This window comes from Lontra canadensis, unplaced genomic scaffold (genome assembly GCF_010015895.1).
Source record: "Lontra canadensis isolate GAN:19392208 unplaced genomic scaffold, GSC_riverotter_1.0 scaffold182, whole genome shotgun sequence".
In the NCBI taxonomy this organism is placed as follows: domain Eukaryota; kingdom Metazoa; phylum Chordata; class Mammalia; order Carnivora; family Mustelidae; genus Lontra; species Lontra canadensis.
In genome coordinates this window covers 1,975,731-2,002,379 of record NW_022631176.1, presented here as the reverse complement: position 1 = coordinate 2,002,379, position 26,649 = coordinate 1,975,731, and positions in this window count along the sequence as shown.

Sequence of the window (26,649 nt, the reverse complement as noted above, 5' to 3'; positions counted from 1 at the left end):
GCTCTCAGCTCGCTTGTCCGCTGAGCGCAAGGCCGCCTGGGCCGGAGTCGTTGAGCGGAGGCAGCCCTGCTGGGGGAGAGGAGCTCTCCTCCCGGGCCCCGAGGACGGGTCTCCTGCCCCCGGGGGGAGCGGCAGCCCCGCAGCCCCGGACCTCCCACGCCGAGCCCGAGGGAAGGGAAGTGAGTTGGGGTCAGTGGTCAGAGTGCGAGGCCTGCCCGAGTCCCAGACGCCTCTCCCCGCATCTCAGGCCACAGCCAGGAGGGTTCAGGCCCCTTCCCAATGTCGAGGCCTCTGAGAACCCCCCCCAGTGGTGGGGAGACCATGAGGTGAGGCTCCCCGGTGAGGTTCCCCACAGGGGAGGTCCCCCCAGGTAAGGTTGCCCCAAGTGTGGACTCCCAGGTGAGGCCCCTAAGTGAGGCTCCCTGCAGGTGTGGTGCCCCCAGGTAAGTTTCCCCCAGGTGAGGCCCCTGAGCAAGGACCCCCACCCCCGTGAGGTCCCACAGTGAGGGTCCAGCCAGGAGCAGATCCCCCCCGACTCCCAGGTGAGGACCCAGGAGAGCTGTCCTCAGGGGTGTGAGCCCACAGGCTAGATGGGGAGCAGGTCGTCTGGGAGGGAAGCTGACGTGTCCCCTGCTCTCGCGCTCAGACTGTTTCTCTGCCGGCGGGAACGGGGCTGTGCGTGTCTGCAGAGAGCGGGGCTTCTCCAGCCGCGGCCCCAACACTCGGAGGTCACCAGTGTCCCACCGCTCCCTGTCCTCTGTGCCCCGGGCGAACTCAGGGCTGGCTGTGGGGCAGGAAGCCTGTCCCCGTGCATCGTTCACACCTGCCTGAGTCCCCAGGTGAGTGGCCTTGCAGTAACGGTCCCCGAGCGTGGGTCGGGGCTGCGTGTCACCTGCGGCTCAGCCCGAGGAGGAAGGCGGGCGTGTTTGCTCCACTTGTGGCCTTAACTGCGGGTCTGAGCAGCCGAGGGAGGAGTTGGAACGTCAGCAGGGAGGAGGAACTGAGCTCCTTTGTAGAGAGAGGCTCGGAGGTTTCTGGAAGGCAGGGTAGGCCTCCGCCTCAGAGCCCAGCCTGAGGTTGGAACCACGAGGGGACCTGCTTCCTCGCCCTCCCCCGTGAGGCTGCACGTTTGCGGGCAGCGGAGCCTGGAGCCCAGGCTGTGGACTCATCCTTCCCTATGAACGTCGGTGCAGGTTAGAGGCAATGAGGAGGCAGAAAGCAAGCCCAGCATCGGGCTGGATCCCTCCGGGCCCCGACGGTTCCGCTCTGAGCTGTCCCATGGAGCCCTGCCTGGTGCCTTGCGTGGGCAGTGGGGAGTTTGCCCTGCCCTGAGGCTGCAGGAGGGAGGGAGTCTGTGGGCAGAGGCAGTGGCTGAGCAGGGGTCCTGGGACGCCCGGCGGCTCAGGAGCTGAGGGGCTGTGGGGCCTCTGGGGGCAGGGGCGGCTGGGGACAGGGGCTCAGGTGGAGACCAGACTTGGGAAAGCAGGAAGAGGGGTTCAGGACGAGGCTGTATGTCTACAGAGCTGGGCCAGCAGGAATGTGTTTCCCACCATCCCATGGGAGGCTGCTTCACGGGGTAGTGAGCTCCCGGTCACCGCGAGGATTCAGGCAGACATGGGTGATGGATTTGCAGTCAGGGGCTCGTCCTCGGGGAGAGGCTGGACCCAACCAGGTCGCCGTGAGGGTTCCCTGACGATAAATGCGTGCAGTGGCCGGTGGGAAAGGAGCTCTCCTTGCAGAGTTGTCTTTGGTGTCGGGGTGGGGCCCAAGGACCCCCGGCCTCTGCACTTCTCCGGGGTCTGAGAGCCCAGGCCCTCGACTCACTCGTGCAGCCGGGGCTCTAGGAGGGCAGGGGCCTCTGTCCTGGATCCTCCACTCCCAGGTCAGGGCGGACCCTCACTGAGCGTATGTGACAGACCGCACAAACAGGGAGGGACGGGCCCCCTCCCTCTACCAGCGCCTGGGCTCTGACCTGGGGGCCCTGACGGTGGGGCTAGAGCGTCGGGCATGTGCAGACGAGCCCTGGATGGGGACGCCCCAGCACGGGAGCCTCTGGGAGGAGGCAGCCCTTGGAGATGCCGGGTCCCCAGCCCACGGTGGGGTCCCTCAGGAGGGGTCTTCCCTCTGTGAGGACTCAGGATGTGCTGATGGGTCCGCCCTCCCTGATCAGTGGGCAGAGGGTCCGTGTTGTGTAATCAGACTCCAGGGGGAGCCTCCGTGGGCCTCAGGTGTGTGTTCGATAGACTGTCAGGAGGAAGGCTTGTCTCTGATTCAGGACCCCAGGTCCACTGTGGCCCCCCTGGTCTCTCTGTCACACGTGGGGGAAGGGCCAGAGGAACCCCAGGGAGCCCTGTCCAGGGGGCCACCGCCCTGGGCCTCCCCGCTGTGTCAGGAGAGGGCCTGGGGGCTGGGATCTGGTAAAGCAGGTGCTCTGGGGTGCGGGGCAGGTGCTCAGGAAGCCCACTGTGCTCCCTGTGCAGCCAGGTGGGCAGATGGCGAGATGGTGGGACGGGTCCGGGTCCTGTGGGGACGCAGCTGCAGGCCCTGCTGGGAATCACACCTGTTCCCTATGGGACAGTCCATCCACCTGGAGGTGTGGCAGGAGGGGGCCCCAGATTCCCCCAGGAAGTGACCCCGGTACCGGCTGTCGGCTGCTCACGGGGACAGGGCGGCATAGGGGCTGGAAGGATGCGGGCTCTGCTGACCAGGCCAGGATTTCTCCTGCTTGGGGAGTCCCCGCGGGGGTCGGGAGAGGGGCCTGGGGAGGCTTCTCAGGTGAGGTTCCCAGAACAGCACCCTCGGGTGCCTGAGCTGGAGCCCTCACGGGGCACCTGAGCCTCATGCCCCAGGGGGTGACTCTCCTGGGGGGGGGCTCTTTCCCACCTGCCCCTGCCCAGGGCTGCCCTGAGGGTCTGCACCCCGTGGAGGGGTCTGGTGGGGGCTGTACTTGTGGTTTGCAGAGAAGCACTCTGGCGGCTGGGCATCTTAATGTAAATAATTCAGTAGGAAGCGGACAAATCACCTGGACATGGTTTTGCTTAAGGACAACACATGTGAAGACTTTGGGTTATTTATTCCCTTATTTTTCCTCATGTGCAACCATAAATCGGTATTATTAGATTTTTAATGAATATTAATTTCTAAAATGAAAGGTTCCTGATTTCTCGGAAAGGCCAAGGGAGGGAAGCCCAGTGCAGTTCTCAGGCTCCTGAGGCCCTGACTCCGGGGGCGGGTCCTGGCTACTCGGAGACCCCAGGCAGCACCCCCGCTGTGTGCATCTGGGGTCTTCAGAGAAGGGAGCGGCGCATCCCCTGACCTGAGAAGGAGAGGGAGGCAGGAACCGGGGAGGGGACGGTGGCAAAGATGTCCCCACTGGGCACCTTGGTTGCACGGAGCAGGTTCACCGAAGCAGAGGCTTGAGCTCCGAGCCTCAGAGGCCCGCCTGGTCATCAGGGGTGCCACAAGCAGGGTCCACAGATGCAGGCGTGATTCCGGCCTGGAGGAGGCCCGGTCTCCTGAGCATGAGCACACTGGGGCCACCGGCTCAGGAGAATAAGGTGAGCGGCCAGCTCCGCCCTCCGTCCGCTGGGAGCAAAATGGCACGGTCCTCCGGTGACAGCTTTGCTCCCTGGCCCCGGACCATGTGGCTCCTGGAGGCGCCTTTTCTTGCGGTCGGGCTGGGCTGTGCGAGTCCCGCAGCCTCGCCAGTGATGATCAGGCTGTTAGGGACCAGGTCGGGACAGGAACCGGGTACCTGCCTCCCACGGCGGGCTCTGCTGCCCAGCAGCATCCTCAGCAGGGGCCGATCGGTTCCCCCAGGAGAGGCTGCCAGGGAGTGTGGACAGATCCCCCCCCTTCACATCTAGGACACGGGTCTGAGGCCCCGGGTGGCACTGGTGGGGGCCTGGGGCTGCCCTGGATGATGAGCCGGGAGTCCCTGTGCAGGGAGCTGGGTGTCCATGCTGGGCGGGCAGCACCGGGTCACAGGGCAGAGATCAGGGCTGCCACCCCCTAGAGGGGTGACTGGGGCCTGCAGTTTGGGGGTGATCATAACTGTCTCTCCGAGATGAGACCGGGCAGGTGGAAAGACAAGCCCTTGGCACAAGGTGTGCTCATTGAACCACGCGGTCAAACCCAAATGAGGCTCAGGCCCCGTCCCTGATCCTGTCTGCTCAGTAGGGAGCTGAGCCCCTGACTGTCGTGACCCAGTCACCCCGCAAACGGAGAGTCGGGTGCCATCCACCTTGCCAGGACATTAGGGGCTGGAAGGTTATTAGCTCCCATTCCTGACGGGTGCTGTCCAGCCTCCTCTCAGGACATGAGTGGTAGCCGGTGGGGCTCCCAGGAGTTCCTTGGGTGTCTGACCTTCAAACCAGTGCTGCTCAAACCCAGTGCCATGTGGGGGTCACCGGGCTGATTGTTGAAATGGAGACTGATTTAGGTGGGGTGCAGGCCATGGGACCTCGGATTCTTCCTTTCTCCAGAGCTCCATCCACTCGATCTTCTGTCCTGGACTTCCCCCGTGGGTTTACCCTCAACCGCAGCACCAGATTCAGGCCCAGCCTCCTCCCTGCAGAGAGCCCCTGTGCGGCCTGTGGCCCGTCATCTTGACCTTGGCCAGCCTGGCTCCCAGCTCTGTCGTCAGGGGGGCTGTGCCAGCTCAGCCGGCCAGGAAGAGGGAGGCGGGGAGAGTGCTGTGCCCATAGCCACTCTGTGGAGGGAGAGCCTGGAGCTGAGTCTTCATCGTGCTTCCTCTGTTTCCAGGAGGTGACGTGTGTTGGCTCGGGGATGCCCACGTGACCGCGTTCCTTGTTCAGGTCCCTTTCAGTCTCCTGATAGAGTAGCGGTCTCCACCAGGGGCTGGCCTGCCCTTCGCCCCTCCTAGACACTTGCGGTCTTCCTCCTCCCCAGTCAGACTGGGCCTGAGTCTCCGAGTCTTCGGCGCTGCTGTGTTTGCCTAGCTTTTAATAATGGGGTGCTTGGAGGCATTTTCATGTATTTAAGTAAAAAGTGAGTCATTATTTTAAAATAATTAAGTTTTTAAGAAGGAATTTTAGGTCTATGACAAAATTGACAGGAAGGTACAAAGATGTCCCACAGAACTCCTGACGTGACGCACAGCCTTCCCAGTGGCAATGTTCCCCCGAGATGGGACATTTGTTACCACTGAACCCACTGGGACAGGTCATCACACCCCAGGGTCCATGGTTTGCTGCTCATTCGCTCCTGGCATTGGAGGTCCTATGGGCTCATGGGTGCCCAACTGTGTGACAGAAGGGACGCATCACGACAGGGTCCCACAGAGTGCTCTCACTCCCCTGGAAGTCCCCCGCTAGTTACCCTTTCCTCCCACCTGCCCTCACCACGGCAGCCTCGGGTCCTCTCACCGGGTTCTTGGCTCAGCCTTTCCCAGAGTGTCCTGTGATGGGAACCACACACCCGGTGGTCTTCCCAGAGTGGCTGCTCTCACAGAGTGGTCCGCCCCTCAGACGGCTCCTGTCTCTGTTCCTTCCCAGTTGTACTGAGTTACAGTCGGCATTGTGCGAGTCTGAGCGTTAATTTGCATCACTTCTGTAACGGAAAAGCTAACACTTGCAGTGTAGCACATAATTATCATTTCTTTTGTGTGGGGAGAACATCTAAGATCTGTTTTAGCAACTTTCTAGTATTCAATAAGGTATTATTAACTATAATCACCACTGTTCCTGAGAACTCACCAATCATAAAACTGGAAGCTGTGTCCTTTGAACAGCACCTTCCTGACTCCCCAGCCACTGAGCTGCTGGCACGCGTCATTCTGCTCTGTGAGCTTGGACTTTCCAGATTCTACGCGCATGTTCCTCTTTCTCGGTGTGGCCGTGTCACTGAGCACAATGCCTTTCATCCACGCTGCCACAAATGGCGGGATTTCCTTCTTTCTTGTGGCTGAATAACATTCCGCTGCATATACAGACCGCATTTTCTGTGTTCACCAGTTGATGGACGCTCCATTTGTTTCCGTATCTTGGCTGTTGTGAATTAATGCTGCCTGGAGGTGGGAGCGTGGATACTGCTAAGATACCTTGGTTCATTTCTTTTGGAAATCTGCCTCTAAATGGGGCTGCTGCGTCATAGGCTGTTCCCATTTTTGGAGTCTCCACACTGGTTTCCAGAGTGGCCGGACCAGCTTGCGTTCCCACCAGCAGTGTAGGAGGCTCCCCTTTCTCCGCATCCTCATCAACACCTGTCATTCCTGACTTGTTAATTTTAGCCATTCTGACTGGCATGAGGTGGGATCTCACTGTGGTTTTGATTTGTATTTCCCTGATGCCAAGTGACATGGAGCACTTTTTCACGTGTCTGTTGGCCATCTGGATGTCTTCTTTGCTGAAATGTCTGTTCATGTCTTCTGCCCATTTCTTGATTAGATTATTTGTTCTTTGGATGTTTGATAAGTTCTTTATAGATTTTGGATACTAGCCCTTTATCTGATACGTCATTTGCAAATATCTTCTCCCATTCTGTCGGTTGTCTTTTGGTTTTGTTGACTTTTTCCTTTGCTGTGCAAAAGCTTTTAATTTTGATGAAGTCCCAGTAGTTCATTTTTGCCCTTGCTTCCCTTGCTTTTGGCAATGTATCTAGGAAGAAGTTGATACGGCTGAGGTCAAAGAGGTTGCTGCCTGTGTACTCCTCAAGGATTTTGATGGATTCCTTTCTTGCATTGAGGTCTTTCATCCATTTTGAGTCTACTTTTTTGTGTGATGTAAGGATGTGGTCCAGTTTCATTCTTCTGCATGTGGCTGTCCAATTTTCCCAGCAACATTTGTTAAAGAGACTGTCTTTTTCCCATTGGATGTATTTTCCTGCTTTGTCGAAGATTAGTTGACCATAGAGTTGAGGGTCCATTTCTGGGCTCTCTATTCTGTTCCGTGGATCTATGTGTCTCTTGTTGTGCCAGTACCATGCTGTCTTGATGATGACAGCTTTGTCGTAGAGCTTGAAGTCTGGAATTGTGATGAGACCAACTTTGGCTTTCTTTTTCAACATTTCTCTGGCTATTCAGGGTCTTTTCTGGTTCCATGTAAATTTTAGGATTATTTGTTCCAGGTCTTTGAGAAAAATTGGTGGTATTTTGATAGGGATTGCATTAGATGTGTAGATTACTTTAGGTAGCATAGACATTTTCACTATATTTGTTCTTCCAACCCATGAGCATGGAACATTTTTCCATTTCTTTGTGTCTTCCTCAGTTTCCTTCATGAGTACTCTATAGTTACCTAAGTACAGATTCTTTGCCCCTTTGGTTAGGTTTATTCCTAGGTATCTTATGGTTTTGGGAGCAATTGTAAATGAGAGCAACTCCTTAATTTCTCTTTCTTCTGTCTTGTTGTTGGTGTGAAGAAATGCAACTGATTTCTGTGCATTGATTTTATATCCTGACACTTTACTGAATTCCTGTACAAGTTCTAGCAGATTTGGAGTGGAGTCTTTTGGGTTTTCCACATATGGTGTCATATCATCTGCAAAGAGTGAGAGTTTGACTTCTTTGCCAATTCAGATGCCTTTTACTTCTTTTTGTTGTCTGATTGCTGAGGCTGGGACTTCAAGTCCTATGATGAATAGCAGTGCTGATAGTGGACAGCCCTGCCATGTTCCTGACCGTAGGGGAAAAGCTCTCAGTTTTTCCCCATTGAGAATGATATTCGCTGTGGGGTTTTCATAGATGGCTTTGATGATATTGAGGTGTGTACCCTCTATCCCTACACTTTGAAGAGTTTTGATCAAGGAAGGATGCTGTACTTTGTCAAATGCTTTTTCAGCATTTATCGAGAGTATCATATGGTTCTTTTTCATTCTTTTATTAATGTATTGTATCACATTGATTGATTTGCGGGTGTTGAACCATCCTTGCAGCCCAGAAATAAATCCCACTTGGTCGTGGTGAATAATCCTTTTAATGTACTGTTGGATCCTGTTGGCTAGTATTATGGTGAGAATTTTTGCATCCATGTTCATCAAGGATATTGGTCTGTAACTCTCATTTTTGATGGGGTCTTTGGTTTTGGGATCAAGGTAATGCTGGCCTCATAAAATGAGTTTGGAAGTTTTCCTTCCATTTCTATTTTTTGGAACAGTTTCAGGAGAAGTAGTATTAATTCTTCTTTAAATGTTTGATAGAATTCCCCTGGGAAGTCATTTGGCCCTGGGCTCTTGTTTGTTGGGAGATTTTTTTTTTTTTTAAAGATTTTATTTATTTATTTGTCAGAGAGAGAGCGCGAGAGTGAGAGTGAGCACAGGCAGAGTGGCAGGCAGAGTCAGAGGGAGAAGCAGGCTCCCCGCTGAGCAAGGAGCCCGATGCGGGACTCGATCCCAGGACGCTGGGATCATGACCTGAGCCGAAGGCAGCTGCTTAACCAACTGAGCCACCCAGGCGTCCCTGTTGGGAGATTTTTGATGACTGCTTTAATCTCCTTACTGGTTATGGGTCTGTTCAGGTTTTCTGTTTCTTCCTGGTTCAGTTTTGGTAGTTTATAGGTCTTTAGGAATGCATCCATTTCTCCAGATTGTCACATTTGCTGGTGTATAGTTGCTCATCATATGTTCTTATAATTGTTTGTATTTCTTTGGTGCTGGTTGTGATCTCTGCACTTTCATTCATGATTTTATTAATTTGGGTCCTTTCTCTTTTGTTTTTGATAAGTCTGGCCAGGGGTTTATCAGTCTTGTTAATTCTTTCAAAGAACCAGCTCCTAGTTTCATTGATCTGTTCTTCTGTTCTTTTGGTTTCTATTTCATTGATTTCTGCTCTGATCTTTAGTATTTCTCTTCTGCTGTGTTCAGGCTTTCTTTGCTGTTCTTTCTCCAGCTCCTTTAGGTGTAGGGTTAGTGTGTGTACTTGAGACCTTTCTTGTTTCTTGAGAAAGGCTTGTATCACTTTCCTCTCAGGACCACCTTTGCTGTGTTCCAAAGCTTTTGAATAGTTGTGTTTTCATTTTCATTTGTTTTCTTGAATTTTTAAAATTCTTTAATTTCCTGGTTGACCCATTCATTCTTTAGTAGGATGCTCTCCAGCCTCCATGTATTTGAGTTCTTTCCAACTTTCCTCTTGTGATTGAGTTCTAGCTTCAGAGCATTGTGGTCTGAAAATATGTAGGGACTGATCCCAGTCCCAATCAGGTACTGGTTGGGACCTAATTTGTGACCCAGGATGTGGATCTATTCTGGAGAACGTTCCATGTGCACTGGAGAAGAATGTATATTCTGTTGCTTTGGGATGGAATGTTCTGAAAACATCTGTGATGTCCATCTAGTCTAGTGTGTCATTTAAAGCCTTTATTTCCTCGTTAATCTTTTGCTTAGATGATCTGTCCATTTCAGTAGAGGTGTGTGTTAAAGTCCCCTACTATTATTTTATTATTGTTGATGTGTTTCTTTGAGTTTGTTATTAATTGGTTTATATAATTTGCTGCTCCCATGTTAGGGACATAGATATTTATAATTGTTAGATCTTGTTGGATAGATTCTTTAAGTATGATAGTGTCCTTCCCCATGTCTTATGGTATTCAGACTAAAATTGAATTTTTCTGATATAAGGATTGCCACCCCAGTTTTCTTTTGATGTCCATTAGCATGATAAATTGTTTTCTACTCCCTCACTTTAAATCTGGAGGTGTCTTTGGGTCTAAAATGAGTTTCTTGTAGACAGCATATCAATTTTTTTTTTATCCATTCTGATACCGTGTGTCTTTTGATTGGGGCATTTAGCCCATTTGCATTCAGGGTAACTGTTGAGAGATACAAATTTAGTACCATTATATTGCCTATAAGGAGACTGTTACTGTATATTGTCTTTGTTCCTTTCTGGTCTATTACTTTTAGGTTCTCTTTGTTTAGCGGACCCCTTTCAATATTTCCTGTAGGGCTGATTTGGTGTTTGCAAATTCTTTTAATTTTTGTTTGTCCTGGAAGCTTTTTATCTCTCCTTCTATTTTCAATGACAGCCTAGCTTGATAAAGTGTTCTTGGCTGCAAATTTTTCTCGTTTAGTGCTCTGAATATATCATGCCAGTTTTTTCTGGTCTGCCGGGTCTCTCTGGATAGGTCTGCTGCCAATCTAATATTTCTACCATTGTATGTTACAGACTTCTTGTCCGAGCTGCTTTCAGGATTTTCTCTTTGTCACTGAGACTTGTAAGTTTTACTATTAGACGATGGGGTGTGGACCCATTTTTATTGATTTTGAAGGGGGTTCTCTGTGCCTCCTGGATTTTGATGCTTCTTCCCTTTGACGTTTTATGGGAATTCCCTACTATGATTTGCTCCAGTATACCTTCTGCTCCCTCTCTCTCTCTTCTTCTTCTGGGATCCCAATTATTCTAATATTGTTTCATCTTATGGTATCACTTATCTCTTGAATTCTCCCCTTGTGGTCCTGTAGTTGTTTGTCTCTCTTTTGCTCAGCTTCTTTATTCTCCATCATTTGGTCTTCTATACCACTAATTTTTTCTTCTGCCTCATTTCTCCTAAAAGTAAGAGCCTTTATTTTTGGTTGCACCTCATTATTAGCTTTTTAAGTTTCAGCTTGGTTAGATTTTAGTTCTTTTATTTCTCTAGAAAGGGATTTTATTTCTCCAGAAAGGGATTCTCTAATATCTTCCATGCCTTTTTTGAGCCCAGCTAGCACCTTGATAATCATGATTCTGAACTCTCGTTCTGACATATTACCAATGTCCGTATTGATTAGGCCCCTAACCATCGGTACTGCCTCTTGTTCTTTTTTTTTTTGTGTGTGTGTGTGGTGAGTTTTTCTACCTTGTCATTTCATCCAGATAAGAATATATGAATGAGAGAGTAAAATACTAAAAGGGTTGCAAAGACCTCAGAAAAATATATGCTAACCAAATCAGAAGAGAGCTAAAACCGGGGGGAGAAAAAAGGGGGGAAAACAAATAAATATGTGTATGCGTGTGCACGCGTGCATAACAGAGCCATCTACTTGATTTTGGGTGTATTGTGGTCTCTTAGAAGAAACTACCTCCCAAAATTTTAAAGAAAGAAAAACTTACATATATACAAAAGTAAGGGTAAACACGATGAAGGGATGGAATATGATTGTAAAGGTGAACATTAAAAAGGATTCTAGGGGTGCCTGGGTGGCTCAGTAGGTTAAAGCCTCTGCCTTCAGCTCAGGTCATGATCTCGGGGTCCTGGGATCGAGCCCTGCATCGGGCTCTCTGCTCAGCAGGGAGCCTGCTTCCCCCCCGCCCCCGTCTGCCTCTCTGCCTACTTGTGATCTCTGTCTGTCAAATAAATAAATAAAATCTTAAAAAAAAAAAGGATTCTTAAAAAGGATTTGATAAGTAGGTCGGAAGAAGAAAAAAAAAGAGAATGTGATCAGGCTGAAACTAGATTTAGGGTATATTTTGATCTATTAGAAGAAATTATATCCCAAAATTTTAAAGAAAAAAACACCTGTATCTGTACAAAAAATAAGGTTAAATACAATGAAGGGATAAAATATTATAACAATGAAAATTTGAAAAGATTTTTTTTAAAGATTTTATTTATTTATTTGACAGAGAGAGAGAGATCACAGTAGGCAGAGAGGCAGGCAGAGAGAGAAGGCGAAGCAGGCTCCCTGCCGAGCAGAGAACCCGATGCGGGGCTCGATTGCAGGACCCTGGGATCATGACCTGAGCCGAAGGCAGAGGCTTAACCCACTGAGCCACCCAGGCGCCCCTTGAAAAGATTTTTTATAAAGATATTGATAAAATAGTTTAAAAAGGTTAAAGTAGAAAGAGGAAAAATTTTTTAAAAACAGAATAAGAAAAAATAAAATTAAAAAAATTTAACTTTGAAAGACAAAAGAATCATGGGAAAGAAGCCATGAATTCTGTGTGTTGCTTTCCCCTAGCACTGGAGTTCCGCAGTTCTCATTGATCGGTGAACTTGGTCTTGGCTGGATGTTCTTGCTGATCTTCTGGGGGAGGGGCGTTGCCGTGATCTCAAGTGTCTTTCCCCGAGATGGAATTGCACCGCCCTTGCCAGGGGCTGGGCTAAGTCATCTGGTCGTGTTTGCTCTCAGGAGCTTTTGTTCCGGGAGCGCTTTCCATAGAGCTCCAGAGGACGGGAACGAAGCTGGCGGCCTCCCAGTCTCCTGCCTGGAGGAGCCGAGAGTTCAGGGCCCCGCTCCTCAGTGCGCCCTCGGAGAAAAGCCATCTATCCCTCCCGTCTCCCTGGTCTCTGGCCGGGCTCCGAGCTCACCCAGTCTGTGACCGAGCGTTTCTGTCTCTGGCGCACGTCCCCTTTTGGAGTCTCCAACCCCAGCAGATTCCTGCCGTGCACTCCTGTACCACTCCTCCTGGAAGAGGAATGGTGGGGGTCTCCATGGGTCTGCTGCTTGTGTGATCCCTCCTTGAAGAGCAGTGTCCCGACTGTGCATTGGATCACGGTTTAAGGTAACCCTGATCTGAGATCCCCGCCCCCCCTCGGGTCTGTGTCTGCTGTCGGTTTCCCCACTCTGATACCTGGGGGCTCTGCCACTCAGCCACCCCTGGTCTTTCTGTGATCCCAGGGACCCGAGACCACACTGTTCCCATGAGGGCTCCACACCCCCTCCACCCCCCACCCCGCTCTTCCTCTGGAGTGATGTCCCTCCGTGGAGCAGCCTTCTGAACCTCTGATTTTGTGCTGCGCTGCTCTGCTGCTTGCCGGGAGCGGGCTCCTCCCCCTGCGGTCTCTTCGTCCTGTGTATTGCCTCGGATTCACTTCTCGCGTCCTGCCTTCCTGAAAGTGTTCACTTTTCTGTTCCTAGAACTGCTGCTCTTCTTCTCTTCGATCCCCGACGCCACTCCCCTCTCCTGGGAACTGAGGCACAAGGAAATTCCCCTCCTCGCTGCCGCGACCGTCTGCAGCCACCCCCAAAATAAAAATATTACTGTCTTTCATCTATTTCAAGTTAATTTTTGCAAGCGTTGCATGAGAGGGGTTCAGTTTCAGAAACCAGTCCTGTCAGTGCCCTGGATGTCGGCCAGTCCCATAAACGTGTAGTGGCTCCTCACTTTGATCCTCATCTCCCTGGTGCTGCGTGACGTGGACCATCTTTCACATGCGTATTTGCCATCTGTATCTCTCCTGTGATGAGGTGTCTGGTAAGGTCTTTGGCCCATTTTTAAATTGGCTTCTTGCCTTATCACTGTGTTATAAGAGTTTTTCTCTTTTGGATCATGGCACCGTGTCAGGCATGGTTTGTCTTCTCAGTCTCTTGACAGTGCCTTTCCCAGACCCAAGGTTTCTAGTTTTAATCAAGCCCAGATTATGAATTTATTCTTTCATGGGTTGTGTCTTTGGGGTCAGAGCTGAAGAGTCATCACCTTGCCAAAGGTCACCTGGGTTTTCTCCTGCGTCATCTTCTGGAAACCTTAGAATTTCACACTTGAGGCCACAGATCTATCTTGAGTTGATTCTGTGTGTGGATTCAGCTTGTTTTTCTGTGAGGATGTCCAGTTGTTCTAGCACCATTTGCTGAAAAAAGACGGTCTTTGCTCCATTGTTTGCTGTTTTGTCGCAGATGAGTTGACAGTGTTTATGTGGGTCTATTTCTGGGCTCTGTTCTGTGTCCATCGATCTCCGTGTGTGTTCTCACCAATGCTACTCTGTGTTCACAGGTTGAAGTCAGGTACCATCAGTCCTATAATCCTATTCTGTGCCTTTTTTCTTTTTTTAAAGACTTTATTTATCTGAGAGAGAGAGAGCATGAGCGGGAGAGGCAGAGGGAGAAGGAGAATCCCCAGCACTGCCCGGTGAGCTGGAGCCCGTGTGGGGCTTGATCTCACGACCCTGAGCTTATGACCAGAGCTGAAGCCAGGAGTTGGATGCTTCACTGACTGAGCCACCTGGGTGCCCCTGAGACTGTTCCTTTAATATCGTGTTGACTGTTGTGGGGTTTTGCTTCTCTGTATAACCTTTAGATTCACTTTGTTAATGTTTACAAAGTAACCTGCTGGGATTTCCCTGGGATTGCGCCGGTGCATAGATCAATTTGGGAAGAACTGACATCTTGGCGATGTTGAGTCTCACTGTTCATGACACGGAGTATCTATCCAGTTCTTTGAATTCATTTATCAGAGTTTTATAGTTTTTCTCATATAGAGCTTGTCATATTTTGTTAGATTTATACCTAAATATTCCATTTTGGGGGTTGTAATATAAATGGTATTGTGTTTCAAATTCCCCTCATTAAAGGGAGTCATTAATGAAAAGTGAAAGAAGAAAGTTAGCAGAGGCTGTCAGACAGGTGCACTGTGCCCAGCGTGAGGGCTGTTTGGGCAGGCAGATGGCACGGACCCGGGGTCTGCTCGTCCCAGCCCCAGCCGCTGCTGAAGTGCCCTGAGCGCGCTCGTGTGGTCAGCACCACCCGAACCCGTTTCTCGGCTCACTAACCGGCCCCCGCTCCCGACTCCTTCCCTCCCAGGCTCTTCCTCAGGGCGGGAGCTCCAGGCCTGCGCTGTGCTGGCTCCGGTTTTAGCTCCCCCTCCTCCTCCTCTCACTCCTCCCTCCCCTGTCCTTGTGTTCCTTTTCACTCCCCTCCTCCGTATTTCCCCTCCCCACCTTCCCTCCCCCTCCACTCCTGTTCCTTTCCCTTCCCCCCTCTTCCCCTCCCCCCACTGCTCCATCCCCCTCCACTCCTCCGTCTTTCCTCTTCCTTCCCTCCTCTTCCCCTCCTCTTCCTCTTCCCTTCTACCTCCTCGTCTTCCATCTCTCCTCCTCCTTCCTCTTCCTTTACAGCCCTCTTCCCCCTCCTTCCCCTCCCTGCTCTGTCCCCTTCTTCCCCATTACCCACCTTCCCTTCCCTCTCCTTCCTCCTCCCTCCTCCCCACTCCTTCTGTTCTATTCCCTCCTTCTTCCCCCTCTTCCCCCACTCCTCCCTCCTTCCTCTTCCTTCCCTCTTCCTCTTTCCTTCCTCCCTCCTCCTCTTCTTCCTTCTCCTTACCTCTTCCCCCTCCTTCCCCTCCCTGCTCTGCCCCCTTCTTCCCCTTTTCCCTCCTTTACTCCCTCATCCTCTTCTTTCTTCCCTTCCTCTTCCCTCTCCCCCACTACAAATCCAGGCCCCCCCAACATACCCCAGGGCTGTCGCCTTCCCCTCAATGGACTTTCCTTTCTGCCTCTTGCCCATGAGATGCCCTCCAGTGACACAGGTAAGATGCCAAAGACCAAAGGACTGGCGAGAGTGGCTTGGGAGAGGGGAGGGAGAGAGAGACAGCGAGGAAGGAGGAGAGAAATTCAGGGGGAGGGCCTCTTAAAGCTTCTGGTCGGAAGTGACGCACGTAACTCCCTCCCATGCTTCTTTGGCCCAAGGAGGGTCACTGGGCACGCCTGAGTCCGGCAGGGTTGGGGTACAGAATCCTGTCCCAAGAGGAGAAGCTGATAAAACCAATGGGGCCCGTCACAGTCCCTCTCCTAAGGAGTGCCTTAATCCTCCCAGGGAAAGATCTGGTTCTTTCGTTGTACTGCCGTTGAATTTACGAACCACGGGTGCAGAGCCCAGTAGATTTTCACAAGGGAGGACGTGATGACCTGTATTCAGGTAGGGAAGTGAGGTTGTCAGCAGAGCAGGGGACCCTGCTGGCCTCCTGCTTAGGACAACAATACCAGCACCTTCCCCCCCTTGCCCACCTGGCCGAAAGCCAGCAGGTGCAGCCTCCCACAGAAGCAGCAGCTCCTTGTGTCTGGCAGGAGTCCTTGAAAGCACAGGTTAGGACTGTCAAAGGCCTGGGGGATGGGGCGGTTCAGGAGGAGAAGGGGGGCCTGGAGCCATGCCTGGAGGAGGTCGGCTCCAAGGACAAAGCACCCGAACTCTGCCCTCCGCCCTCCTCCCTGGGGATTGTGTCCCCCTTTGTCCGGGAGCAGTCAGTCCACCAGAAAAACCAATTAGAGGCAGAAGGAGATGAAAGGCGCTCACTGGTACCCTGCGGGCATTTCAGACAGCCCCGGGAGAAGCAGCGAGAGTCCACTCACATTAAAACCCGGCACATGCTGGATACTCAGCAGCCGTGCCTCCGCGGTTTGTGCTGTTTCTATGGAAGCACGCAGCCCTTACGCTAAATGCCGCAGCTCCGAGGTCTCTGGGCTTCTGCCCCGGCTGTGGGCACGTCCACATGCCTCCCACACTCCTTGGGGGCGGGGGTCCTGCTGGGGGAGGGGGCGTCAGCTGAAGGCCCGTTCATGCTGGGAAGCACATTTGTTTCCGGCCTCCTGTGCTCAGCTCGTCCGAGGTTCCTTCGGGTCTTTGCAGTGAATAGGAACGGACTCTTCAGTGCCCGCCTCCGGGGGAGCTCAGGGTCTGCCCCAGTTCTCTTTCCGCCAGCAAGAAGAGCCCCAGGTTCCAGCGGACAGTGGCGAGCTCGGACAGGGTGTGACCAGAGACTGGAAAGAGAAATCCAGACCGTGGGCTGCCTGTTGAGCAGCGCGAACCTGAGTAATACGTCTGAGCATCATTTGCGCTCTGTGCCTCTGAAAGCAGAACTGGGCATCAGGGGAGGGGCCGTCTGCAGCGACCATAGAGGCCGGGGGCCTGCTGCGGGGGCTGCCCTGGCCTCCCCCAGCTTGTGGGGGTGGTGGAGGTCACCCTGGGGAAGGAGGTGGCCATGCAGGTGCTTGTGGTTGTGACGGAGGCGGGTCCCTCAGAGGGAAGGGGGGCGACTCCGTAGCAACACGTGAGATGTGGAAAGGCGCCGGCCCCTCGCTGGGCCGTCTCAGGCTCTGCAGGTGCCCCGGGGAGGGGGCTGTGCTGAGCGGGTTTGTGGCACAGAGAGACCCACGTCTTTCCTGCAGTGTGGCCCTTATGGGCACCTGATGCTCAGCTGAGAAGGGGGACCTGGGCCAGGCTGCCGGAAAGGCTGTCCTCGCGGCTGAGAGACGTTCTGGCCTCGCGTGTCATTCAGGACCTCTGGGGACCCGGGGAAATAGCCACACTGGGTGACAGCTCCTGGAAAGGGGCAGAGACGGCAGACTCGGAGTCAGGGGGACCTGGGTTCCGGTGTCAGCCCCACTGCGTTCGGAATGACCGATACTTGTTCGGACGTTAGAGACCTTGACTATGCTGCCTGCACCTTTGTCCTCAGAGGGGCGTGTGACAGGACACTCAACGGGACCAGGCACGCCATCCAGAGGGAGCCGATGGCATAGCCAAGGGGGTGAACTGAGAGGCGCAGGTGAGCCTGGGCGTGGGAACCCTCTCACCTTCTTCAGAGGCCACTGGGGGTGGGTCCCTGGTGGGAGGGGGAGTGCAAGGACGGCTCGTGTGGAAGAGTCTGGGTCACACACCACACGGACGGTGCGAAGGGGAAACCACATGGTCCTCAACTGGGGCAGAAACCGCATTTCACAAAACGCAGGCTTCTTTTGGGATGAAAACACTGGAACTTGGAAGTGTAGTAAAGGCCTTCCTCACCGCAATAAAGGCCGGGAGATGCTGATGCCCTCTCAGGGGAGAGGGGGACAGAGCTCTCCTCCTCTGTTGGGAGCACAGGACCTGGCGCAGCTCCTTCCCGTCCACACCACACTGCTGCTCCGTCAGACAAGGAAAAGAACAACCTGCGAAGGAAGGGCTGGGGTCCCCTGTGTTCACAGCAGGGTCTGTGTCGGAAACTCTGAGCACTGCAATGCAGGACGCTGCTGACAGATCCAGGAAGGCGGATGGACACAAACCAACAGCCAGAAGTCTCGTGTTCAAGACACTGAGGACAAGGATTCTGAAAGGAAATGAAGAAAACACTTCCTTCTCAATGGCATCAAAAAGAACAAGAGGGGCACCTGGGTGGTTCAGTGGGTTAAAGCCTCTGACTTCGGCTCAGGTCATGATCTCAGGGTCCTGGGATCGAGCCCCGAATTGGGCTCTCCGCTCAGCGGGGAGCCTGCTTCCTCCCTCTCTCTCTGCCTGCCTCTCTGCCTACTTGTGATTTCTGTCTGTGAAATAAATAAATATTAAAAAAAAAAAAGAACAAGATATTTAGACATGAATTTGACCAAAAAGACAGAGACTTGTGCAGTGTCGGTACACAGTGCTGTAGAAAGACAACGAAGAAGGGGCTGGTGTGCGGACAGATGTCCCGTACTCACGGGCCGGGGGACTTGACGTTGCCAAGACGCTCCCCACGGTGGTCTCAGGTTCCATGCCAGCTACCGAAGTCCTAAAAACCCTTTTCTATAGAGATAGAAAAATACATTCTAAATTTCTTATGGGTTCTCAAGGGACCCGGAATAGTCAAGATGATTTTGACAAAGTTGGAGGAGTCATACTTTCTGATTTCAAAACTTACTGCAAAAATACAGCAACAGAAATAATGTTCTGGTGTAAACCAGAAGTATAGACCAACAGAAGAGAAAGCCCAGAGACAAGCCCTCATAACACCGGGTCAAATGATTTCCATCAAGGGCGCTCAGACCATTCAATGGGGAAAAGACCGTTTTTTTGGTTCCTTAACAAAGAGTGTTGGGAAGACTGGACATCCACAAGAGATAGGAGTGGGATCCTTACGTGAGGTTGGACAAACAGAAGCGGGATCAAATACCTACACGTAAGAACTGAGACTGCAGAGCTCTTAGGAGGACACGGAGGAGCAAAGACGCGTGACGTCACATTCGTCAGTGAGTTACTGGATGCAGTACCCCGAGCACAGGCGGCTAGAACACACGGCCAGTCTGGACTTGCGCAGAATGAAGACATGCGGCATCAGGGGATTCCATCAAGGGAGTGAAAAGGCGGCCCCGAGAACAGGAGGGAACATCGTCACACCTCCGACAAGGGATTAGTAGCCAGGACATGTAAGACTCCCATAGCTCAGCTACAACAGAATAATCCATTTACAAAACGCGCAAAGAACTGGAATAGCCATGTCTTCAAAGATGACAGACAGATGGACAATCAGCACGTGAGAAGCTACTCGAGGTCCCTGCTCATCAGGGGGACACACAGGACCTGCATGTGGAATGGGGCTCCGACTTCCTTCTTACGCACGTGGTTATCCGGTTGTCCTGCCCCGTTTGTTGAAGACACAGTTGTTGTCCTGCAGGTTGGACTCGGATCCTTTGTCCGAAATCTACTGATCGCTGCTGACGCGGCTCCATTTCCGGACTCTCCGTCCTCCCTCATTTGTCCTTGTGCTGCTGCCACACTCGTGCTCACCACGGCTTGTGTAAGGTGTGCAGTGGGGAAGGTGAGTCTCCCGACAGACATAGCTGGTTGTCAAGACTTTTGCTCCTTGTGGTACCGGCAACTCCACATGTGTTTTAGGATGTGGTTTTCCATTTTTGCCATAAAAATGCCTTCGGGATTTTAGTGAAGCTGGCATTGGATCTGCGGGTTGCTTTGGGTAGTTTTGACTTAGCATGAACTCTTCAGTCTGTATTTGCATCTAGTTAGGTCTTGCGGATTTCTCCCCCTCGGGCTTTGTATGTTCAGCCTACAAATCTCACAGCCCCTTGAAGAAGAGTGTTCCCGAGTGTTTTATGATTTGGATCGTATTGTACATGAAATAGTGTTCTTGATGCTTAACCTGTGACTAGTATATGGAAATACAGCTGATTTGGGGGTGTGGTCTTGGATCCTGCAAGTGCTAAATTCCTTCATTAACTCTGACTATATGTGTGTCTGTTTTCTTTAGGATTTTCTAGACCTAAGATCAAGTCACCTGTAAGTAGAAAAAACTTTCCTTCTTCATTTCCAATTTGTATCTTTTTTTTTTTAAGATTATTTATGTATTTATTTGACACAGAACAGGGAGGGGGAGCAGCAGAGGGAGAAGTGGGCTCCCCACCGAGCAGGGAGCCTGATGGGGAGCTCGATCCCGGGTCCCTGAGATCATGACCTGGGCCACCATGAGATCATAACCAAATGAGCCACCCAGGAGCCCCTCCAATTTGTATCTTTTTAACTGCTTTTTCTTCTCTATTTTTTTTTTCTGATTAGCGATTCCAGTACAGGGTCGCACAGAAGTGGCATAAACAGACATCCTTGTCTTGTTCCTGAACTTAGGGGGAAAACGTTTAGTTTTTAACCACTGAGTATGCTGTTGAGTAAGGTGTAACTACCCGTGGTTTAAAAATCTGGTATTTTTAATTGTGGTTAAATACACATACTGTAAAATTTACCATCTTCATAATTTTTAAAAGGATTTTTATGTATTGGGAAGCCTGGGTGGCTTACGTTAAGCGTCTGCCTTCGGCTCAGGTCTTGATCCCGGGGTCCTGGGATCGGGCCCCTCGTGGGCTCCCTGCTCAGCGGGGAGCCTGCTTCTCCCGCTGCCTGCTGCGCACCCTGCTTGTGCTCTTTCTCTGACAAATAAATAAGAAGATTGGACATTTGACATGTGTCACTCGACGTGTACGTGTTGAGAAATGTTTACCACGAGAACGCTAGCTCGCACAGCCTGCGGCCACCCTTCTGCAGCTCCTGCTACGGGGAGAGCAGAGAATTTCCACCATCACAGCCAGTTTCAGGGACACAGCACGGGACTGTCCCCTTTAGTCCCGTGCTGGGCATCAGCTCTCGGGGGTGTCCTCCTCTTACAACTGAGAGTTGCTGCCTCTGATCCATGTCTCCCCATTCGTCTCATCCGCAGACCCTGGAGCCAGCATTCGGCTCTGTGTCCGGGTGAGTTCGATGTCCAAGACTCCGCGGATAAGGGAGGTCACCGCGCGTCTGCCGTTCTCTGACTGACTTCACTGAGCATCACGTCCCGGGTCTGTCTGTCGTGTCACAGATGGCAAGATTCCCTTTCTCATCGCCGCATGACACTCCGCTGTGCGCGCGGACCACAGCAGCTTCCTCCGTGCATGCGCCCGTGGGCGCCGACGTTGTTTCCGCGACTCGGCGGTTGTGACCAGAGCCGCAGTGAGCAGGGGTGCGTGCGCGACTCCCACGCAGTGATTTCGTTTCTTCAGATACGTGCCCAGAACTGCCACTGCCGATCGTGTTCAGTGGTTGAACGTTTTTACTTTTTGACGAGCCTCTGTACTGTTTTCCGTAGGGGTCGATCGAACTTACGCCCCCCAACAGTGCACAAGAGTTAGTTTTCTCCTGTCCTTGCTATTTGTTCTCGCTCGGCTTTTTTTTTTCTTAAGATCTTTCTTATTCATTTGACAGAGAATGTGCACAAGGGAGCAGCAGGAGAGGGGAGGCAGGCTCCCCGCTGAGCAAGGAGCCCCATGCGGGGCTCGATCCCAGGACCCTGGGGTCACGACCGAGCTGATGGCAGAGGCTTCACCGACTAAGCCCCCCAGGCACCCCCCTCTTGTGTTTTTGATAATCGCTATGCTCGTAGGTGAGCTGACACTTCCTTGTGGTTTTGTTTAGCGTCGTTACTGATGACTAGCGTCGTTACTGATGACTAGCGACGTTGAGCAGCACTTCATGTCCTTGTTGCCTTTTATATGTCATCTTTGGAGAAATGTCTGTTCAAGACCTCTGTCCAATTTTTTTTAAAGATTTTATTTATTTATTTGAGAGAGATCACAAGCAGGCAGAGAGAGAGCGGGGGGAAGCAGGCTCCCCGCTGAGCAGAGACCCCGACGCGGGGCTCGATCCCAGGACCCTGAGACCATGACCTGAGCCAAACGCAGAGGCTTAACCCACTGAGCCACCCAGGCGCCCCCCGTTGTCCTTTTTTAAAATCAGATTTGTGTTTGCTACAGAGATGCAGGCGTTCCTTGTACCTGTCGATACTGACTTCTCATCAGACACGTGGTTGCAGCATTTCCTTCCGTCCTGTTGGCGGCCTTTTCCTCTGTCGATGGTTCCTTTTACTGTGCAGAAGCGGTTTAGCTTGGTGCGGCCCCACTCCTTGGTGATTGCTTTTGTCGAGTGTGTTTTTGGTATTGTTCCAAAGATCAGTGCCCACACCTGTGTCAAGGAGCTTTTCTCTTGTTTTCTGTGAAGAGTGTCACGGTTTCAGATGTTACATTTAAGTCCTACCTCCACTCTAGGGAAACTTGTGAGCGCGGCAAGACAGGGTCTGGTGTTGTTCTTCTGCGTGTGGGCGTTCTTTCTTAGTTCCTTGAGGTCGAGTGTTGGGTTATTTGAGATCTTTTTCTTAAATGGAGGGTTTCATATCTATAAAGTTCCTTCTCAGCATTGCTGTCCCACACGTTTTGATACGTTGTGTTTCCAGTTTTGTTTCACTGTCTTTTTCACTCCTGTTGGATCTCATTGTTGTTTCATTCCCAAGTATTTTTTTTTTTTAAAGATTTTATTTATTTATTTATTTATTTGACAGAGAGAGAGAGCACAAGTAGACAGAGAGGCAGGCAGAGAGAGGGGGAAGCAGGCTCACTGCCGAGCAGAGAACCCGATGCGGGGGTCGATCCCAGGACCCTGAGATCATGACCTGAGCCGAAGGCAGAGGCTTAACCCACTGAGCCACCCAGGTGCCACTCATTCCCAAGTATTTATGAGGCTTCCGGTTTGCCTTTCGTTGCTGACGTCAGATCCACGCCACTGTGGTTAGGAAAGGTACTCGTTACGATTTCAGTCTTACTCTGTGACCTGACATGATCCTGGAGAACTCCTCAAGGAGCAGGGAGCCCGATGCAGGACTTGGTCCCAGGACCCTGAGATCATGACTTGAGCCCAAGGCAGACAGGTCACCGACTGAGCCCCTCAGGTGCCCCTTAATCTGTTTACTTTCAACACAGTTACTGATAGGTAAGGATTTACTATTTTGTTAATTATTTCCTGGGTGTTTTGGAGTTTCTTCATTACTTTTCCCCTCTTGCTGTCTTCTCTTCCTTTGGGAGTTGGTGATTTTCCGTAATAGCATATACTGATTCCCTTTTTACCTTTTTTTTGGAAGAAGAATTCTTTTTTCAAGTAGGCTCCCCACCAGCACGGGCTTCAACCCCTGATTCTGAGATCAAGACCTCAGCAGAGATGGAGAGTCGGGTCCCTAAGTGATCGAGCCGTCTGGGCGCCCCTTCCTGCTCTCTGTCGCGTGCGCAGCTGCTCGTGCGGTTTCTGTGTTGTGGGTCCCCTGGGGTGGATCCAACAGCTCTTGCAGGTGTGAGAGCCTGTGCCGTGTGGACACCAACGTGGGTTGTACGAGAAACTCTGCCTTCGCGTCCCCCCACAGACATTCTGTGGTGTCGATGTCGCATTTTTTTAGTCTTTCTGTGTTGTGTGTCCACTGACACATTATCGTGGCCGTAGCTATGTTTAACACTTCCGCTCTTTGACCGTCGTACTAGAACGAGCTGGGGCACGCACACCACGCTGCCTTACTGGAGTCTCTAGTCTGTCCACGTACTTGGCTTTGCGGGGACGCTCCTTCTTCCCGTGTTTCGACGTTACTGGTTAGCGTTCTTCTGTTTCACGCGACGAGCTCCTTTCGGCATTTCTGGGTACGCAAGGCTAGTGTCGATGGAGCCCCGAAGCTTCGTGTGTGTGGCACGGTCTGTCTTGCCCTCATTTCCGATGCACAGCGTGGCCGGGCGACGCGTTCTGGTTCTGATCGGGTCGCTTCTTCTGCTTGGTCCTGATGCATGTGACGCCCGTGACGGAACTCTTCACGTCGGTCTCGGCACTCTTCAGCTCCGTGGTTTCTGTTTGGTTCTCTCTCTCTCTCTCTCTCCTGTTTCTCTGTCGAACTTCCTGTTTTGACCTTGGACTATTTTCCCGATTTCACTCGCTCGCTGACGCGTATTCTCCGGCAGCTCCGAGCATCGTCAGAACAGTCACTTTGACTGTCGGGCAGTTCCCGGCCTCCGTTTCTTTGGGGCGAGTGTGACGGCCTCCTTTGGCAGAGTCCCGTTTCCCCGATTCTCCGTCACCATCCGCTGAGGCAGGGCCTGTGGGTTTGCAGAGGCGCTCAGGGTTCCCGGCTTCGCAGATGGGGCTTCAGTAAGGAAAGACCTTCACGTGCGGGCAGGAGATGCCGCAGCGTGCTGGGACCCGGGTCTAGAGCGGTAAGGGGCCACATACGGAGGTGTGGTGGCCGCGATTCCAGAGCGGTGCGGTGACTCACCCACGGATGTCACTGGGGTCCACAGCACAGTGAGTGTCGTTGGGGGACGTGTCCGCAGATGCTGCTTGGGCTGGAAGTCCTCGGATGTGCCTGCAGTGCAGCTGCGAGGGCCCGGGACGAGCAGGTGATGGCTGCAGCTGGTGGTTGCACACGCGTGGCTGGAGGGCGGAGCCAGAGGGCGCGTAGGTGGCGGGGGCAAGTGCAAGCTCACGCTAGTGCTTAGGGCCGAGGTATGTACAGGAACTACTGGGGGTAAAGCTGCAGGTGCCCCAGCTGTCGGTCTGGCCCTGGGCGCACACGCTGCCGCAGAGGCCGCGGAAGGGCCTCGGGTCGGCGGGTGCCGGTGCACGGACGCACAGGCGCCATCCGAGTGCACGCACAGCGGTGCACACCCGCCCCGGGGTCTGGGCTGCTGTCTCGTGCTGGTCGGCCACAGACCTGGGATGGCTTCTCGAGCTGCTCCTCAGCTTTGGTCGGAGGGAGAGGCAGGAAGTGCTAAGAGACTCCCGCAGCCTATGTCAGAAATGCGGATACCCTTGCGCTGACTCCGGTGGGAGCTGCCAGGGTCCTCCACGGAGCAGGCCCATGGGCGCGGCAGCCACAATGCAGTGTAGCCACCGGGGAAGCCCTGGGCTCGAGAGCTTTCCTGTTCTCAGGGGAACTCATCCCTGACTCAGCCTCTCCCCTTGTAGGTCCCTGTGGGGCTGCTGCCACAGTGCCCTGAGCCTCGGTAGCTGCCTCGTCCTAGAAAACCTCCAGAGGCCCCGGGCTCGTCGCTCACGTTCCCTGCCGGACCAAGACTCCGGTCTTGACATCCCGAGCCCTGCGTCCGCCGTCCCCTCGGCCTGGAATGCTGTCCCGTGTCTCGTTTTGGTTCAGTTGGTAACCCCTCTTCAGGGCTTGGATGAAATGCTGCTTGCTCAGGGACACCTTCCCTACACCCCCAGATGTGGCCAAACTTCTCCGTCCAGCTCGTTGCAGTGTTTACCACGAAGTGGCTGGCGGTGACTTGCTTCAAGTCCCAGCCTGCTGGTCTTCCCCGTGACCGGGGTTTGGGCCTCCCAGGGTGCTCCGGGACGCCGGACAGGGGCTGCGATTAGGCAGGGGGCCGAGCCTGTGTTCCTCGTGTGCTCCCGGCCCCGAATGCAGCGGTGTGTGCGGTCAGCGCTCCGCCTTTTCAAGCACTGGGCTGGGGGAGAAAAAGGAGAAAGAGGACAAGAGCTTGTGTTCTTAAGTCAGCAAGAATCAGGTTGAAGTCTTGCAGCCAGTCTTGCAGAGTCCAAACTTAGGAAGTTCTCTTCTCCAAGCCCCTCGGGACTTTTCGCCCCACCTGATCCTGTGACAGCCCCGTGTACGGTGATGAGCTCGTGCCGTGAAGAAAGGAGTGAGGAGCTGTTGGCCTCCCCCGGGCTGTAGCCGCTTCAGTATTTGGAGATGAGTTGCTCCCCCCGTACAGACTTCCAGATGTTTCCCCGAGAAAGGGCCGCCTGGGGGAATTTAAACCGTGGGCGCGAAGATTCAGACAAGTGTGTCCACACCGGCCGGATGTCTTCCCAACTTCCAAAGCGTCTTTACTCTGATTTGGGGTTTTCCTCTCGTCTCGGACTTAGGAGGTCTCTCTGATCCCCTGCGTCTGTCTACACTGGCCTTGTAGATCCCTCTTGTTCCCAGCACGTCTGTGCTGAACGGGTATGTTTCTAGAACGACTAAAGGTTTCTTTCTTGATTGTGGATGTTTTCCCAATTCTCCACTTTGTCTGAACTAACCCAGGATGGACAGCCCCCCCAGCTGCCCCCAGATGTGTCTACTCCGAACGGGGTCGCACTCCCTAAATACACAGGTAGGTCTGCCATCTCCCGGGGTGTCTCCTAGAGTCCCCGGGTATGTCTTCGCTGACCTGGCATGTCGCCCTTATCGCCCTCACCTAGGGTAGCACGCGGTGCCCCAGGTGTATCTGCCGTACCTGGGATGTCTCCCTAGTTCCCCAGGTGTGACCGCTGTGATCTGTCACTAGATCTTCAGAAGCTCCCACCCTGATGTGGGAGGTCTCCTCGATGCCTTTGGTGAGTCTACACCGACATAAAATGTCTCCCTCATCCCCTGCGTCTCGTCACCAACCTTTTCCATTTCCACAATACCCCGAGACGTCTCCTCCGACGTGGGACCTCGCCCTGGGTACGGAGATCTGTCCGCCTCCGCCTGGCGTGTCTCCCCGATTCCCAGGCTGTGTCTGCTCCGACTGTGGGCGGCTCCCTTGTTCCTCTCACGTGCTCACTCTGCCTGGGGTGTTTGCCTCGTTTCTCCGTTGTGTCTACCACACCGACCGAGGACTTTTGCCTTTATTTGCCCGGTGTGTCTGCTTGGACCGGTGATGGCTTCCAAATGCCCTAGGTAGGACTCCCTGACCCGGATGTGTCCCCCAAGCCCTGGGGTGTCCACTGTGTCTTAATATGTTTCTGTAATGACCCAGATATGTCTGCCTTGGCCTGAGTGCTTCCTTAGTTTTCCAGGTGTGTCTACCATGTTCTGGGGTGTCTCTGTACTCCTCAGGGTGTCTGTTCTGGGCATCTGCGGTGTCCTGATTTCTTGGCGTTTTTCCTCTATCATGGGCAGAGGTGTGTCTGCCCTGACATGTCACCTGGGTGACATGGTCC